This window comes from Manis pentadactyla, chromosome 6, assembly GCF_030020395.1.
Source record: "Manis pentadactyla isolate mManPen7 chromosome 6, mManPen7.hap1, whole genome shotgun sequence".
NCBI lineage: Eukaryota > Metazoa > Chordata > Mammalia > Pholidota > Manidae > Manis > Manis pentadactyla.
In genome coordinates this window covers 65,091,062-65,107,980 of record NC_080024.1, presented here as the reverse complement: position 1 = coordinate 65,107,980, position 16,919 = coordinate 65,091,062, and the positions used below count along the sequence as shown (strand labels likewise).

The 16,919-nt window shown below is 35.4% G+C and overlaps 1 protein-coding gene across 1 annotated transcript in view; it reads right to left on the bottom strand.

The window, feature by feature from the left end:
- Nucleotides 1-16,919, bottom strand: part of TLK1 (tousled like kinase 1) — a 177,650-nt gene that overhangs the window by 136,941 nt on the left and 23,790 nt on the right. The gene's annotated exons all lie outside the window — the stretch shown is intronic.

The following is a 16,919-nucleotide window of genomic DNA, read 5'->3' as shown; positions in this document are numbered from 1 at the left end:
ACTGTAATATTGTTAGAAATTATTTCAACAAAATAAAATACTCCATTTTAAATCATTCTTTTTCACAAATTTTTTAATGCATTTCAAAGTATAGGAAACAAAAAGAATTCAAGAAGTCTACACTGTTCAGCACTCCAAAATTACTTCTGATTGTCGTCTTTAAACATCCATTTTAATTTTAACATGGTTAATAAGCAGAACACATCTATTTTCATATATAGTATTAAATGAATAATGTTCAATGAGCTATCACAAAAGCAGCCCAATTTCTTTATTTTCAAATAACATTTCTCTCCTATAAATCTAATAAAAATTTCTCCTCCTTTTTCTTCTAATGGTTTTAAATATTAACATTTGGAAATTTAATCAATTTGGAATTTAAGTGTATATATATCTATAATTTTTTCCAAAGGAAAACATCAGCAATTTCTCACAAATTCAACCTTTCTTTGTTGATGTGAAATACCTCTCTGGTCATCATCTATCACATTCCCATATGAACATCAGTCTGTTTCTGCACTTTATTGTTTCACTAACCTAATCCTGAGCCATATACACCTATCCATCTATCTATACATACAAATATGTGTTACACATACAACATTTCATATATTTCACCTACAATGACAGAAAAGAATAAGCACAGAAAGCCAGGTTCCTGAATCTTGTCTATACATTCAGTTACGTAAGCCTGTGGTAAAGAGAAGACTGGTCTAATCTAGAGCACTCTAAGTAATACCTCACCTTACCTCTAAGATACTCAGTCACATGAAACACTTTGGTTGTAACCCTTATAAGCAAAGGTTCAGACATACTGAGACTAAATTATTCATACAAGGAAATACAGCTTGCCATCAGAGGCAAAGCATGTTGGGTTTTTGCTTCTCTATACTATGACCTTAGAGAATGAGAGTAATTTCATTTCAATTTTATTCTTATAAAAAATGTCTGACAGCTAATTTTTCTTTCATTAAAAAAAAACATGCACAGAGATAGATAAGTTGTATAAGCAAGGCCACACTCCTTAACCTCTCCATGTTTCAGCTTCATTATATATAAAATGGAGACAATAAAAGCACATGCCTTGTACTTGTTAGAGTAAAACAAGCATATATGAAGAGCTTGGAACTAAACCTGTCACTTAGTATACAATATATAAGTGTACTAAAAAAGAAGTGCTCAATAAACACTGGCATACATTATATATATAATATAAACTCTCTTTCATCTTTCTGAGGTTAAAAGTTCCTGGCAGGTAGAATGGCATATATTCTAATGCCTAATTTCTTTACGTTAATACAGCAGTAACATAACTAACTCCTCGCCCTCTAATTGAAGCCTTATAAAAATGTACTATTTTTAAAATCAATCAATCTCTATATATACACACATATTACACATATGTAGATCTACACATATGTACAAAGGTATGTATATACACACATTACACACATATATGTATACAACATATGTATAAAGGTATGTATATATACATACACATATATGTGTATTTTATAGTAGGCTATTCTGCAATTTTAACATATAGTTCTCATTTTAAAGAAGGAAATTGAGACACCGGGAGGTTGTTACATTGCCTTTTGTCAGAACTTGAATATCCACTCAACTAAGCATCTCTGTCCCAAAAGAATGGTCCAAAAGCATGTAAGGTGTGTGTGTGTGTCAGAGAGAGAGTACGAAAGTGTGCATGAGCAGAGAGAGCACATTCTTGCATGTGTAAAAAGGAATATTCTCTAGGAAAATGGTTCATATGTCTCAACCTAATCAGAGTGGCATATGGTATAATGAGTCCCCTACTGTCTTTACAAATGATTATTTACGACTGCCATTTTTTTTACAGTGTTCAGTGATTCCAATAAATTATAAGTTACATCATTCTCATACATCTTTTATTTGTGTATTATTCTCAAGGCTGCCGAAACAGTAACAGATGCAGTCTTATTAAGTCTATACCTTATAAGGCTGGCCCTCAAATTTATAACATACTCTTCCAGCAAATCTATGCAACCATTTAAGAATCTGACTTTTACCAAGTTTTCTTTCAATTATAGTAATTTTCTATTTTTTCTTTCCCCCAATGCCAATTTATATGCCTTATATAAAAAAAGACACGTATTTCCAAAAAATAGTGATAAGAAGCAATTTCACTTCCTTCCATTTATACCACTGGTCATGAATCCAAAATTTTGCCAACAGTAAAGAAAAACGCTAACATGCAAAAAATTAGTAACTAAAAAATCCCACCCATAGTTCTACTTACTACCCAAAGACAACTAATACCGACATTCAGATTTGTTTTTTTCCAGTCTTTTTTCTGTATACTTTTTATTCAACAATTAAGATTACACCTAAGTAACTTCTGGCATTCAAAGATGTTTCCATGTTTATAACTTCAACTATTTTCAACAGACCCTAAAGGTTGATGACACAATAAAATTATCATTTGCTAAAGTGCTGCTAAATGAGAGAAACATGATTTCTACCCATCCAATTTGCATTTGGGTTTCACTTATCTGTAGTTGTATATCTAAAAACTCATATAGTTACCCTAAACCCCAACCAAAAAAAAAAGTTCCTCCCAAATAAACCCAATTAATCATATTAATCATGAAAATGAATGGCACTCTTTGCCATAAAAAATAAGCTCCCAATAACTGTAAACTTATATATTTATATAGTAAGTTCATTGTGTGTTGCTACCACTCTAATAATACAATGCAGTGTACATGTTTTAATGAAATTTATTTAAATTTCCTTACAAATAAACTTGTGTTAAAACTGATGACTGTTAGAGCTGTGTGATGGGTACATTAGGGTTCATTGCAATATTCACTACACTTCAATAAATTAAAATTTTTTTCCTTAACAGAAAGCAAACTTCTTATATTTTTCTACATTTTTGTGACAGAATATGTGTTTTAAGGACATTCACAAATTTCAGAACTAAGAATGTCTGGCAGACATCTGTACTGTGAAGATACTAATTACTCTTTAGTACCCTGTGTTACAAAATAGTAACTCTTCCAATTATACAAAAGCAATTTTCCACATTATGAAAGGTTTTCATGAACATTGTTTTCATGACTACCTAATATTCCATTAAATGGATGTACAAGTAATATATTTATTCCCCTGCCACTGGTGATTCAAGGGGTTTCTAACTTCTTCCTACTAAAAACAGTGCTGCAACAAACATCTTTCTACTTAACAGGTTTTGTTTGAATTTCAGATTATTCCCTTAAAACTATGACTCCCAAAGCATGGTAGGAAAGATGATTTGTAAAAACTTATCTCTGCCCTGACCCACCAGCAATCTCCAACTAGAGTCAATAGGTTAACTGTGCAGAAAAGGGTTAACGTAACAGGTCTGAAGATGCTATCTTTAGAAAGCCCTGCCAGCAAAGAATTCCCACCTTTCCTTAACTGATAAGGGTGGCTCACAGTGCCTGGACTGATTGTGCAAACAATGTGGTATATGCAAAAGAGGGTGCTCCTAACAAAACCTTGAGTGCAGAGTCTCTAGTGGACCTCCCTGGACAAATGTATTGCACACAATGTAGGGAGACAGATATAAAGATATTTACCCTATCTCCATGTCTAACTACCTATCTATCCAGACACTCAGTAACGTGACAGACATTATTTAGAAAACCAAGAAACTACAATTTCCTATAGCACAATATGTAAATCTACATAATAAAAAAAATTTAAAGTACACATTGAGCTACTTTAGTTAGGTAGAATATTAAATACTGTTACATAGGAAATATTATAGCTTCTACATTTCTCCTAATTACAGATTCCAGAGTGGATTCATGGACACCAATTAGGATCACAACAGCTACAATCCAGATAAGAAAAGACAGTAGCTTGGACTACAGCAGTGGAAGTTCAGAATGGTATCTAGGAGATGAAAAAATAGGACTTGGTGAATGACTGACTTTGAAAAGCAGGGTAGTAAGGTAAAGGGAACAGTATGGATAATTGGTAGTAATACTCACTAAAAATAGACCTGTTGTGGGATCTTTTCATGAGTTCCTTTTTGAAAATACCAAATTTGGTTTTGTTTTAGGGACGATAGTTTCTTCCTGTAGCCCTTACTTACCCACTCACCTCGCCACAAAGACCGAGCAGCTCAAAGAAAGGCGTATTACATGTACAATGGTTCAATTATCATTAGGGTGGCAAAAGCAAGAATACGTACAAAGAAAGCTTTGTTCAATATACCGAAAATGCAAGAACAAAAGATGAGGAAAAAACTGTTTTCACTGAGCATTTAGACACTGAAAAATTCATCCATACTATGGATCATTTATATGATCAGCACTGTAAGTCACTGGGCCTAAAAGATAAATAAGACAATGATGGAACTCACACTATGAATAAGGAGAAAGACAAATGATGTTAAAAAAACTTGGAAGTGATTTTGGCTGGGTACAACAGGACCAATTTTGTTAACTATGCACTATGTAAGCCTAAATACTATGCAGCACAACAACAACTCCCTAAACTTATATGCTGAATGAACTACTTGGTTACAATATACAGGAAAGGTGTGTGATTGAATAATTCCATACAATGCAAAAAATCAATTGTATTTCTTTTTAGTCTTTCTTTTTAGTCACATTGTGTATACTTCATCTTCTCAGGCTGCTGTTCATGTAGTCTGAAAACGATGCAATGTTTCACTTCTCTGTTAACTTGTTTTCCAGCAAATCAGAACTTCTACCTACTGTGCTCCTCATTCTTGCAAGATACTACTTTAGTAAAGGTAAATTATGTTAACTTGTTTATACTTGTAGACACCCTGAAAGAGAGGAAAGAAATAGTATTCTTAAAAAAAATATGGGAGGGGAATTCTCAAGATGGTGGCATGAGTAGGGTGGCAGAAATCTCCTCCCAAAACTATATATACTTCGAACAGCAAATACAACTATTCCTAAAAGAGAGACCAGAAGACAGTACACCAGCCAGGCTACATTTACATCTGCGAGAACTCAACACCTCACGAAAAGGTTAAGATACACAGCCGTGACCCGAGTACTCCCCCCACTGCAGCTCACTGGCAGGAGGAAAAGAATCAGAGTGGGGAGGGAGTGGAAGGACAGGACTGCAAAATAACCAGAACTTCAGGTGCCCTAACCCCCTGGGTGGCAACAAAGCACCGAAGCCCCTCATGGAGATAAGCAGCCTGCTGTTCATTACCTTCCCAACGGCATGGAAAGCAAACTGGCTGATCCGCCATTGCTACAGAGCAACCGGGAAGCAGACCAGCTCACAGCAACCACACAGAGGCTTCTCCCAGCATGTGGCTAACCGGGCCAACCCAGAGGCTGCCCCCTGCCCACAGTCACCCAACAAAGACCGTGGAGACCGGTGCAGAATCCAGAAGGCACAATGGGGCTTTGTTCTCACGGATGAACATGGCCGCTCACCTGCAACCCCCTCCATAGCCCTAGAGGGCCGCCCTGCCCACGGTAACTCAGGGGATTAACCGAGAGGCTGCCCCATGCGTGTGGCCAACCAGCACAGGAAGAGGAAGCCAACATGGAGTCTGGAAAGCACGTAGGAGCTCTGTTCTCGTGGTGAACACGTGCTGAACGCCTGCAACCCCCACCAGTGCCCTAGGCCATCCTGAGGGCTGCTCCATCCATGGCAGCTCAGGGAATCAACCCAGAGGCTGCTCCTTGTGTGCGGTTGACCAGCACAGGCAGCGGAGAGAGGCAAGGAAACTAGCAAGCAAGAAGGGACTTTGTTCTCCCAGCTGACACACATGCCACTCGCCAGCGATCACTTCCATCGCCATGAAAAGGCAGAAGAAACTTGTTCAGTCCAAAATCCCTCAAACCCAGAGAGAAGGCCTGGTGAGACTGAAATCACCAATCTCACTGAAAAAGAATTCAAAACAAAACTCATAAGCATGCTGAGGGAGCTACAGAGAAATATGCAAGAGCTAGGGATAAATTCCAGAGGAAGGTAACAGAAATGAAACAAACAATGGAAGGATTTAAGAGCAGACAGGATGAGGTGGAAGAGACTGTTAAAGGAATAGAAATCAGAGAACAGGAATACAGAGAAGCTGAGGCAGAGAGAGATAATAGAATCTCTAGGAATGAAAGAATATTGAGAACTGTGTGACCAATTCAAATGGAACAATATTCGCATTATAGGGGTAACAGAAGAAGAAGAAAAAGAGAAAAAAGGGATAGAAAGTGTCTTTGAAGAAATAGTTGCTGAAAAATTCCCCAAGCTGGGGAAGAAAAGAGTCTCTCAGACCATGGAAGCCCACACTCCCAACACAAGGGACCCAAAAAGGACAACACCAAGACATATAATTAAAAAGGCAAAGATCAAAGACAAGGACAGAGAAGAAAGAAGCCAGAGAGAGAAAAAAGATCACCTACAAAGGAAAAGCCATTAGGCTATCATCAGACTTCTTTGCAGAAACCTTACAGGCCAGAAGTGAATGCCATATATTCAACACAATGAAACAGAAGGGCCTTGAACCACAAATACGGTATCCAGCAAGATTACCATTTAAATTTGACGGAGGGTTTAAACAATTTCCAGATTAGCAAAAGTTGAGGGAATTTACGTCCCACAAACCATCTCTAGTGTATTTTAAAGGGACTGCTCTAGATGGAAGTGCTCCTAAAGCTAAACAGATATCACCAGAGAAAATAAAACCACAGCAACGAAAGTAGATCAACCAAATACTAACTAAATGCAAAATAAAATCAGCTGTCCCCAAAATCAGTCAAGAGAAGCACAAAAGAGTACAGAAGAAAACACCTAACATATAAAGAGTGGAGGAGGAATAATAAGAAGGCAGAGAAATAAACAATCATCAGACTGTGTTTATAACAGCGTAATAAGTGAGTTAAGTTAGATGGTTAGATAGTAAAAACGTTGCCCTTCAACCTTTGGTAACCACAGATCTAAAGCCTGCAATGGCAGTAAGTACATATCTTTTGATAATCACCCTAAATATAAATGGACTGAATGCATCAATCAAAAGACAGAGAGTAATAGAATGGATAAAAAAGCAAGACTCAGCTATATGCTGCCTACCAGAAACTCACCTCAAACCCAAAGACATACACAGACTAAAAGTGAAGGGATGGAAAAAGATATTTCATGCAAACAATATGGAGAAAAAAGCAGGTGTTCCAGTACTTGAATCAGACAAAATAGACTTCAAAACAAAGAAAGTAATGAGATAAAGAGGGATATTACATAATGATAAAGGGGGCAGTCTAACACGAGATATAACCATTACAAATATATTTGCACCCAACACAGGAGCACCGACACATGTGAAACAAATACTAACAGAACTAAAGGAGGAAACAGAATGAAATGCATTCATATTAGGAGGCTTCAACACACCACTCACTCCAAAGGACAGATAAAACAGACAGAAAATAAGTAAGGACACAGAGGCACTGAACAACACAATAGAACAGATGGACCTAACAGACATCTACAGAACTCTACATCCAAAAGCAGCAGGATACACATTCTTCTCAAGTGCACATGGAACATTTTCCAGAATGTATCCAGCAAGATTATCATTTAATCAGAATAGACAACAGACTAGGCCACAAAAAGACCCTCAGTAAATTCAGAAAGACTGAAATTCTACCAACCAACTTCTCAGATCACAAACATATAAACTAGAAATAAATTGCACAAAGGACACAAAAAGGCTCACAAACACATGGAGGCTTAACAACATGCTCCTAAAAAAATCAATGGATCAATGACCAAATTAAAACAGAGATCAAGCAATAAATGGAGACAAATGACAACAGCAGCACAATGCCACAACTTCTGCAGGATGCAGCGAAGGCAGTTCTAACAGTAAAGTATATAGCAATCTAGGCCTACTTAAAGAAGAACAATCCCAAATAAACAGTCTAAATTCATAATTACTGAAACTGGAAAAAGAAGAAGAAATGAGGCCCAAAGTCAGCACAAGGAGGGACATAATAAAGATCAGAGATAAATAAAATTGAGAAGAATAAAACAACAGAAAAAATTAACGAAACCAAGAGATGGGTCTTTGAGAAAATAAACAAAATAGATAAACCACTAGACAGCCTTATTAAGAGAAAAAGAGAATCTGCACTCATAAACACAATCAGAAATGAGAAAGGAAAAATCACAATGGACACCACAGAAATACAAGGAATTATTAGAAAATACTATGAAAATCTATACACTAACAAATTGGATAACCTAGGAGAAATGGACAAATTTCTAGAAAAATACAACCTTCTAAGACTGACCAAGGAAGAAACAGAAAATCTAAACAGACCAATTACCAGCAATGAAATTGAATTGGTAATCAAAAAACTACCCAAGAACAAAACCCCCGGGCCAGATGGATTCACTGCTGAATTTTATCAGACATTCAGAGAAGACACAATAGCTATTCTCCTTAAAGTTTTCCAAAAAATAGAAGAGGGAATACTCCCAAACTCATTCTATGAAGCCAGCATCACTCTAGTACCAAAACCAGGCAGAGACACCACAAAAAAAGAAAACTACAGATCAATATCCCTGATGAACATAGACGCAAAAATACTCAACAAAATATTAGCAAACCGAATTCAAAAATACATCAAGAGGATCATACACCATGATGAAGTGAGATTCACCTGAGGGATGCAAGAATGGCACAACATTAAAAAAAATCTATCAACATCATCCGCCACATCAAAAAAAGGCACGACAAAAACCACATGATCATCTCCACAGATGCTGAAAAAGCATTCCACAAAATTCAACATCCATTCATGATAAAAACTATCAACCAAATGGGTATAGAGGGCAACTACCTCAACATAATAAAGGCCATATATGATAAACCCACAGCCAACATCATACTTAACAGCAAGAAGCTGAAAGCTTTTCCCCTAAGATCAGGAACAAGACAGGGATGCCCATTCTCCCCTCTTTTATTCAACACAGTACTGGAGTGGAGGTCCTAGCCACGGCAATCAGACAACACAAAGAAATAAAAGGCATCCAGATTGGTAAGGACAGAGTGAAACTGTCACTGTTTGCAGATGACATGATATTGTACACAACAAACCCAAAGAATCAATTCCAAAACTACTATACTAATATCTGAATTCAACAAAGTTGCAGGATACAAAATTAATACACAGAAATCTGTAGCTTTCCTATATATTAACGATGAACTAGCAGAAAGAGAAATCAGGAAAACAATTCCATTCACAATTGCATCAAAAAGAATAAAATACCTAGGAATAAACCTAACCAGGGAAGTGAAAGACCTATACCCTGAAAACTACAGGAAACTCTTAAGAGAAATTAAAGAGGACACTAATAAACGGAAATTCATCCCATGCTCTTGGCTAGGAAGAATTAATATTGTCAAAATGGCACCAAAAAAATAAAGCAGTCGTGACTAAAGCAATCTACAGATTCAATGCAATCCCTATCAAAATACCAACAGCATTCTTCAACAAACTGGAACAAATAGTTCTAAAACTCATATGGAACCACAAAAGATCCCGAACAGCCAAAGCAATACTGAGAAGGAAGAATAAAGTAGGGGTTATTTCACTCCCCAACTTCAAGCTCTACTATAAAGCCAGAGTAATCAAGACAATTTGGTACTGGCACAAGAACAGACCCACAGACCAGTGGATCAGAATAGAGAGTCCAGATATTTACCCAAGCATACATGATAAATTAATATACAATAAAGGAGCCATGGATAGACAATGGGGAAATGACAGCCTCTTCAACAGCTGGTGTTGGCAAACCTGGACAGCTACATGCAAGAGAATGAAACTGGATTATTGTGTAACCCCATACAGAAAAGAAAACTCTAAATGGATCAAAGACCTGAATGTAAATCATGAAATCATAAAACTCTTAGGAAAAAACATAGGCAAAAATCTCTTGGACATAAACATGAACATATCTCCCTGGTCAAGGGAAACAAAAGAGAAAATGAACAAGTGGGACTCTATCAAACTCAAAGCTTTTGTGCAACAAAGGACACCATCAGTAGAACAAAAAGACATCCTACAGTATGGGAGAATATATTCATAAATGACATATCCTATAAGGGGTTGACATCCAAAATATTTTATAAAGAGCTCACGTACCTCAAGAAACAAAAATCAAATAATCCAATTAAGAAATGGGCAGAGGATCTGATCACTTCTCCAAAGAAGAAATTCAGATGGCCAACAGGCACATGAAAAGATGCTCCACATTGCCAATCATCAGAGAAATGCAAATTAAAACCACAATGAGGTATCACCTCACACCAGTTAGGATGGCCAACATCCAAAAGACAAACAACAACAAATGTTGGCAAGGAGAAAGGAGGCCCTCCTACACTGCTGGTAGGAACAAAAATAGTTCAACAACTGTGGAAAGCAGTATGGAGGTTCCTCAAAAAACTAAAAATAGAATACCATTTGACCCAGGAATTCCATGTCTAAGAATTTACCCTAAGAATGCAGGAGCCCAGTTTGAAAAAGACATATGCACCCCTTTGTTTATCACAGCACTATTTACAATATAATAGCCAAGAAATGGAAACAACCTAAGTGTCGATCAGTAGATGAATGGATAAAGAAGGTGTGGTACATATTCACAATGGAGTATTATTCAGCCATAAGAAGAAAACAAATCCTACCATTTGCAACAACATGGATGGAGCTAGAGGGTATTATGCTCAGTGAAATAAGCCAGGCAGAGAAAGACAAGTATCAAATGATTTCACTCATCTGTGGAGTATAAAACAAAGAAAAAACTGAAGGAACAAAACAGCAGCAGACTCACAGAACCCAAGAATGGACTAACAGTTACCAAAGGGAAAGGGATTGGGGAGGATGGGTGGGAAGGGAGGCATAAGTGGGGAAAAGGGGGCATTACGATTAGCGCACATAATGTGTCGGGGGGGCGCACGGGGAAGGCAGTATAACAGAGAGAAGACAAGTAGTGATTCTATAGCATCTTACTATGCTGATGTACAGCAACTGTAATGGAGTATGTGGTGGGGACTTCATAATGGGGGGAGTCTAGTAACCATAATGTTGCTCGTGTAATTGTACATTAATGATACCAAAATTAAAAAAATTTGTTTTAATATGGTCGGCTAACAACCTGATTTTAAAATGGGAAAAGAACTTGAACAAACATTTCTCCAGAGATGATATACAAACCATCGAATGCATATAAAAAATTGTTCAACATCACTAATAATTAAAGAAATGCAAAGAAATCCCAGTGTTATCACCTCATACCCATTAGAATGGCTACTACAAAGAACAGATAACAAATGTTGGTAAGGATGTAGAGTAATTGGGATGCTTGTGCACTACTAGTGGGATTATAAAATGGTGCAGCCACTGTGGAAAACCGGTTGGCAGTTCCATAAAAAAATTAAAAATAAAATCATCATATGATCCAGAAATCTCACTTCGGGGTGTATAACCAAAAGAACTGAAAGCAGGATCTCAAAGCGATACCTGCACTCCCATTTATAGGAGTATTATTCATAACAGCCCAAACATGGAAGCAAACTCAGTGCCCATGAATGCATTAATGACAAATAAAATGGGTATGTACATAAAATGGAATAGTGACCACCCTTAAAAAGGTAGGAAATTCTGACCCATGCTACCATATGGATGAACCTTGAGGACATTATGCTAGGCAAAATAAGCCAGTCACAAAAAGACAAACGTGTGATTATACTTAGTATGACATACCTAGAGTAGTAAAATTAGTAGAGACAAAGAATAAAATGGTGGTTTTCAGAGGTTGGGGCAAAGCAGAATGGGAATCTATTGTTCAATGGGTATAGAGTTCCAGTTTTGCAAGATGGAACAGTTTTGGAGGTTGACTGTACAGCAATATTATTTAACGCTACTGAACATACTTAGAAATGGTTAAGATGGTAAATTTTATGTTATATGTCTTTTATCACAAGTAAAACTAAAGAAAGAAGGCTAATATTTTTTCACTAACAGTGAGAGCTAACACTTTCTCCATCTATTCAAAGAGAAACTAAACTAATTTTAGTTTCTAAATTTGCTCTTTAAACTAAACTTTGCCCAAACTACTTGGATAAGTTGTTAACTTGCAGAGTTTTATATCCTTAGGGAAAGGTATTCTATGTGTCAGGTATGGTAACACTGCCTGTTTTTATACCACTCATGAACTAAGAATGGTTTTTACATTTTTAAATGATGAAAGTGGGGGTGGGAAAGGGGATCAAAAGAAAAATATTTCATGACAAGTAGAAATTATATAAAATTCAAATTTCAGTGTCCATGAATAAGGTTTTAATTGGAACGACTGCCCATTTGTTGCATATTGTCTATTGCTGTACTTGTACTATACAAGGGCAAAGAGCAGGTGCTACAAAGACCATGTGGGCCACAAAGTCTAAAATATTTACCAATATGCCCTTTACAAAAAGCTTACCAACTCATGATCTATACCTAACTCCAAAATAAGGAATTAGATGCAAAGCAGAGATAAAATGAAGTAGATAAAAAAGTATCAAGTTAAAAAATGTTCACCAAGATACCTTCACATACACAGGGGCACACAGGCACATGTGTACATGCTTTTAAGTTTAATACCTACAGTATCTGGAGTAAGCCTCAATCTTAGGATAAACTTTCATTAGTTGTTAAGCTCTCTGGGCACTCTTAATAAATATAAGATTTATACAACTACTTAATTACACAGCTTTGTCTTCTCAGATAAGTGGTGTTAAAGTCATTTTTACAAATTTCAAAACGGTATCCTAAATTACAGTTAAAATATTCAATAAAATTGTTAAAACTAATGATAACTAATAAAAGTTTGCATTACTTTCATCATTTTCTTGCTAAGAGCAAGCTCAACAGGGTGGAATGGGGCTGTAATTTATCATGTTAGCTTTACAAGACAACTAAAATGCTTCAATCAAGTGTTAGTGTTCTAATTAGCCATCCATCTGTTTTAACCAGTAACTTAACTAATAGAAAATTTAAGGAAGAACAACATTTGTTAAATCTTAAGATACTGAAAACAAAATGTTTAACATATTTATCTTGGTTTTCGCAAGTAAAAAGTAAATAGTATAAATTGATCCCAGCAAAGACACCATCTACCACAGTACACTGAACTGAGAGGTGTCTATTTCAGACCTTCAGATTTCAGATGCCAGTATTTTGGGAACAAGCAGAAATAATAAACACACCCTTTTAAAAAGCTCTATCATTTTTTCTGCTGTTCCCTAATCTAGAGAAGTAAATTAGGCAGTACAAGAAAATGCAAGTAATTTTAACATAAGAACCATCACAATCTTTGTAGTCAGTATACATTGTATTGGCAGTAATAAGCTGTACTATTTGATCCATAGTATCAAGGATATAACCTTTGTTATCTCCTAAAAACACTTATCTAAATAATTTCATGATTGAGAAATTCAAAATATCATCATTTTCAATAAGTTTTAAGAAAGCTGAGTAATTCTTAAGTCACAAACATAAAAAGTAATAAACATATGGAAAACTGCTTATATTCTTGGTAATCAAATGTGTGCAAGCATAATAACCTAAATTACCACACCTACTTAAAAAGCCAAGCCAAATACTTTTTATATACACTACCACTAAAGTGGCAATGTTTCTGTTAAATTGGTTCATATACCTGTTTCTGGTGGCACTGTAAACAGGTACAACTCTTACAATACAGCAACATTCAGAAACTAACTCATGGTTTATTTTTACTGTATAAGAAACTGAAACAGTAACTATAACCTAAGAGGCATGAAAATTTCCAAAGGCATGTAAAGTGTTACACTGTTTTTAGCAACCCTAAAAGTCTGCTTCTAAAGCTAAAACAGTTTTTTATAGTGAACTATTGCTCACGGGGCAATAAATTAAAAGAAGCAAAGTAACAAAATAAAGATGTGTGCCACATGTTTACCTGTAGTAGAAAGCAAACTGTAGTAGCAGAAAGCAAAATACCCAACCTTAAAGTAATAGCGTATAAGTCCATCAACAAAATGGATCTCATTATTAAATTATGAAAGAAAGGTACAAATATTAGCTATGACCTCTTAGTATCTAACCCTTGAGTAAGACATTATTCTGCCTGCAACTTTTTAGAACAGTTTTTTTCCAGAATTAAAATACTGTATTTGAATGGTAGGACTATGTGCCATGCATGTTGAGAATTTTATCAATATATTATCCTTTTATAGTCACATGGAAAAAAGCAATCCCAGATATCAGTTACTCAACTATACATTTATTATTATCTTTGATGATTAACAAATTCAGCCAATAATTACCATGTCTGAAAATTTTCCAAAAGCCAAAAAGGCTATAAATTGTTTCTGGGACTAAAACAGAGTTGTGCAGTACTCTAGCCAAAAACATTACATACAAATGTAAAATTACAAATTCTTGTTAATGACAATTTGATTTGTTACACTTTTGCAGTGTCATGTTCACTGCAATGAACTATGTTATAACTATTTCACGAAGGAAAAAAAGAGCTGGTAAAAATACATTGTAATGTTCTAAAGATTTTCTCTGAACTCAGTGTAACTTACACTGGTACTATTTTGTTGTCAAAAAAATACTTCTAAGGATTAATCTTCAAGGCATTAAAGGCAAAGATATTTGCGCTTCAACTTACACCTTCAAACTTTGTACACACCCCACTGGCAATTTAAACACACAAAAGGAAAGGAGGGAGAGAGGGAAGAAGAGAATGGGGAGAAATGGAAAAAAGATTCAAATTCACCCAAACCTCCCAAACCAATTAAAGTATTTAAAAATAAAAGCAAACAAAAACTTCCTATTTGTAATGACAATTAAGTAAATATAAATAGGACCAACCTTCTGGCTAAGGAAACTTGAAAAGTTGGACTAAATTTTAAAAATTAAAGTCTATTTATAAATACCAAGCAGTAAAGCATTGTGGAGTCAAAATTCAGGAAAAGAACAAATTCCAGAGAGGTGAGTCTGGCATATATGGCTTCCTTGCCTCTAGAGGTATCTGCTGATTCCAGAACTCGTGACTTGAGACCTGAAAAGCTAAGCAAAACTTTGGCTGCACCAACAGGCCAAACAGACAAAAAACGAAATCCAGAGCCTTCCCCACACTTTGGATTGGGATCCCAATCTCAGAGTGAGAGTGAACAGGATTAAAGTCTAGCCTCTAATCTCAATCCTTAAAAGTGGATCAAGAAAATCTGTGCCCCTGTATATAAAACTGTGTATGTAAATGCCTATCTAGATTCTGATCTCCAGCCAAAAATACTCTTCAAGACTATAGATAGAGAAAAGACTTATCAGAGAAGCAGTAACAGAATCCCTCATCTCACAGGCTCAAATAAAAAATATATTAAAGAGTATTCTTTAGGCAGACAGAAAGTCAATGCAGCTAAAAACTACAAAAAAACATAAATATATAGGTAGATACAAATGTAACATTACTGTATAAAACACTAATAGTATCTTGTGGGTGGTTAAAATATATTTAAGAACATACTAAGCAGTAATAACAGCACATAAACCCCAGAGAAGAGAATGTACAGTTAACTTTTTCTAAAGTTGATACATAAAAGAGAAAGAGAAAAAAGTACAAACTTGTATTACACTTGAACAAATCAAGGGTGCATATATATATATATTTTTTTATTTTGTTATCATTAATCTACAATTACATGAAGAACATTATGTTTACTAGGCTCCCCCCTTCACCAAGTCCCCCCCACAAACCCCATTACAGTCACTGTCCATCAGCATAGTAACATGCTATAGAATCACTACTTGTCTTCTCTGTGTTGCACAGCCCTCCCCATGCTCCCCCCTACATTATACATGCTAATCGTAATGTCAAGGGTGTATATTTTAACTTCTCAGATAACAACTAAAAAAAAATTACAAAGTAGGATAAAATCATTAAGCCATCTGTAAGGATTATTTGAAATAAAAAATAGTAACAATCCAAAAGAAGATAGAAAAGGAGAGTAAATGAAAGTTTGAATAGGATAAACAGAAATCATTAGGAACATCATAAATAAACCCAAATAAATCAGTAAGTGTATTAAATGTAAATTTACTAAATGTTTCAATTAACACATAAAAATGGTCAAACTAGTTTTTAAAGAACATATGCTACTTACAAGAGATGACTAAAATATAAGTAAAAGTTGGAAGAAGAATAGTAAAAGACATGCCATGCAAACACACAACAAAAGCTAGTGTTACCTCCCTAAACACTAGACAAAGTACACTACAAGGCAAAACAAATTACTAGAAATAAAGAGAGACATTTCATGATGATAAGAGATTTGACTTTACCAGGTAGGTATAAAAATTCTTAATTTGTAAGCACCTATAACATTTGAAATACAAAAATCAAAATACGAAAACTATACAGAGAAACAAATCTACAATCATTTCAGGACATTTTAACAAACCTTTCTCTTGCGTCAGAACAAGCAAGAAAAATAATGACACAAGGAATATTTACCAAGGAAGACCATATGTTGGGTCATAAAGCAAGTCCCAAATTTTAAAGAACTGAAATCTTACAGATTAAGTTCTTATTACTGTGGAGTGAAGTCAAAAATCAGTAATACAAGGCCACTTCAACAGCCCTATGCTTAAATATTAAGCAATATATTTCTGAATAATTCATGGACCAAGAGAAATGGGAATTATAGAATATTTTAAAATACATACACAAACACATAAATATGGACATATACACATATTAAAGCCTGGGGGACTGAAGTATAAACTTTAAAATGGTTAAGTGTATATGAGTTTTACCTTAATTTTTTTAAAAAAGTAAAAATAAGTTAGAAAGAATGCCAAACCAAGGCTTAG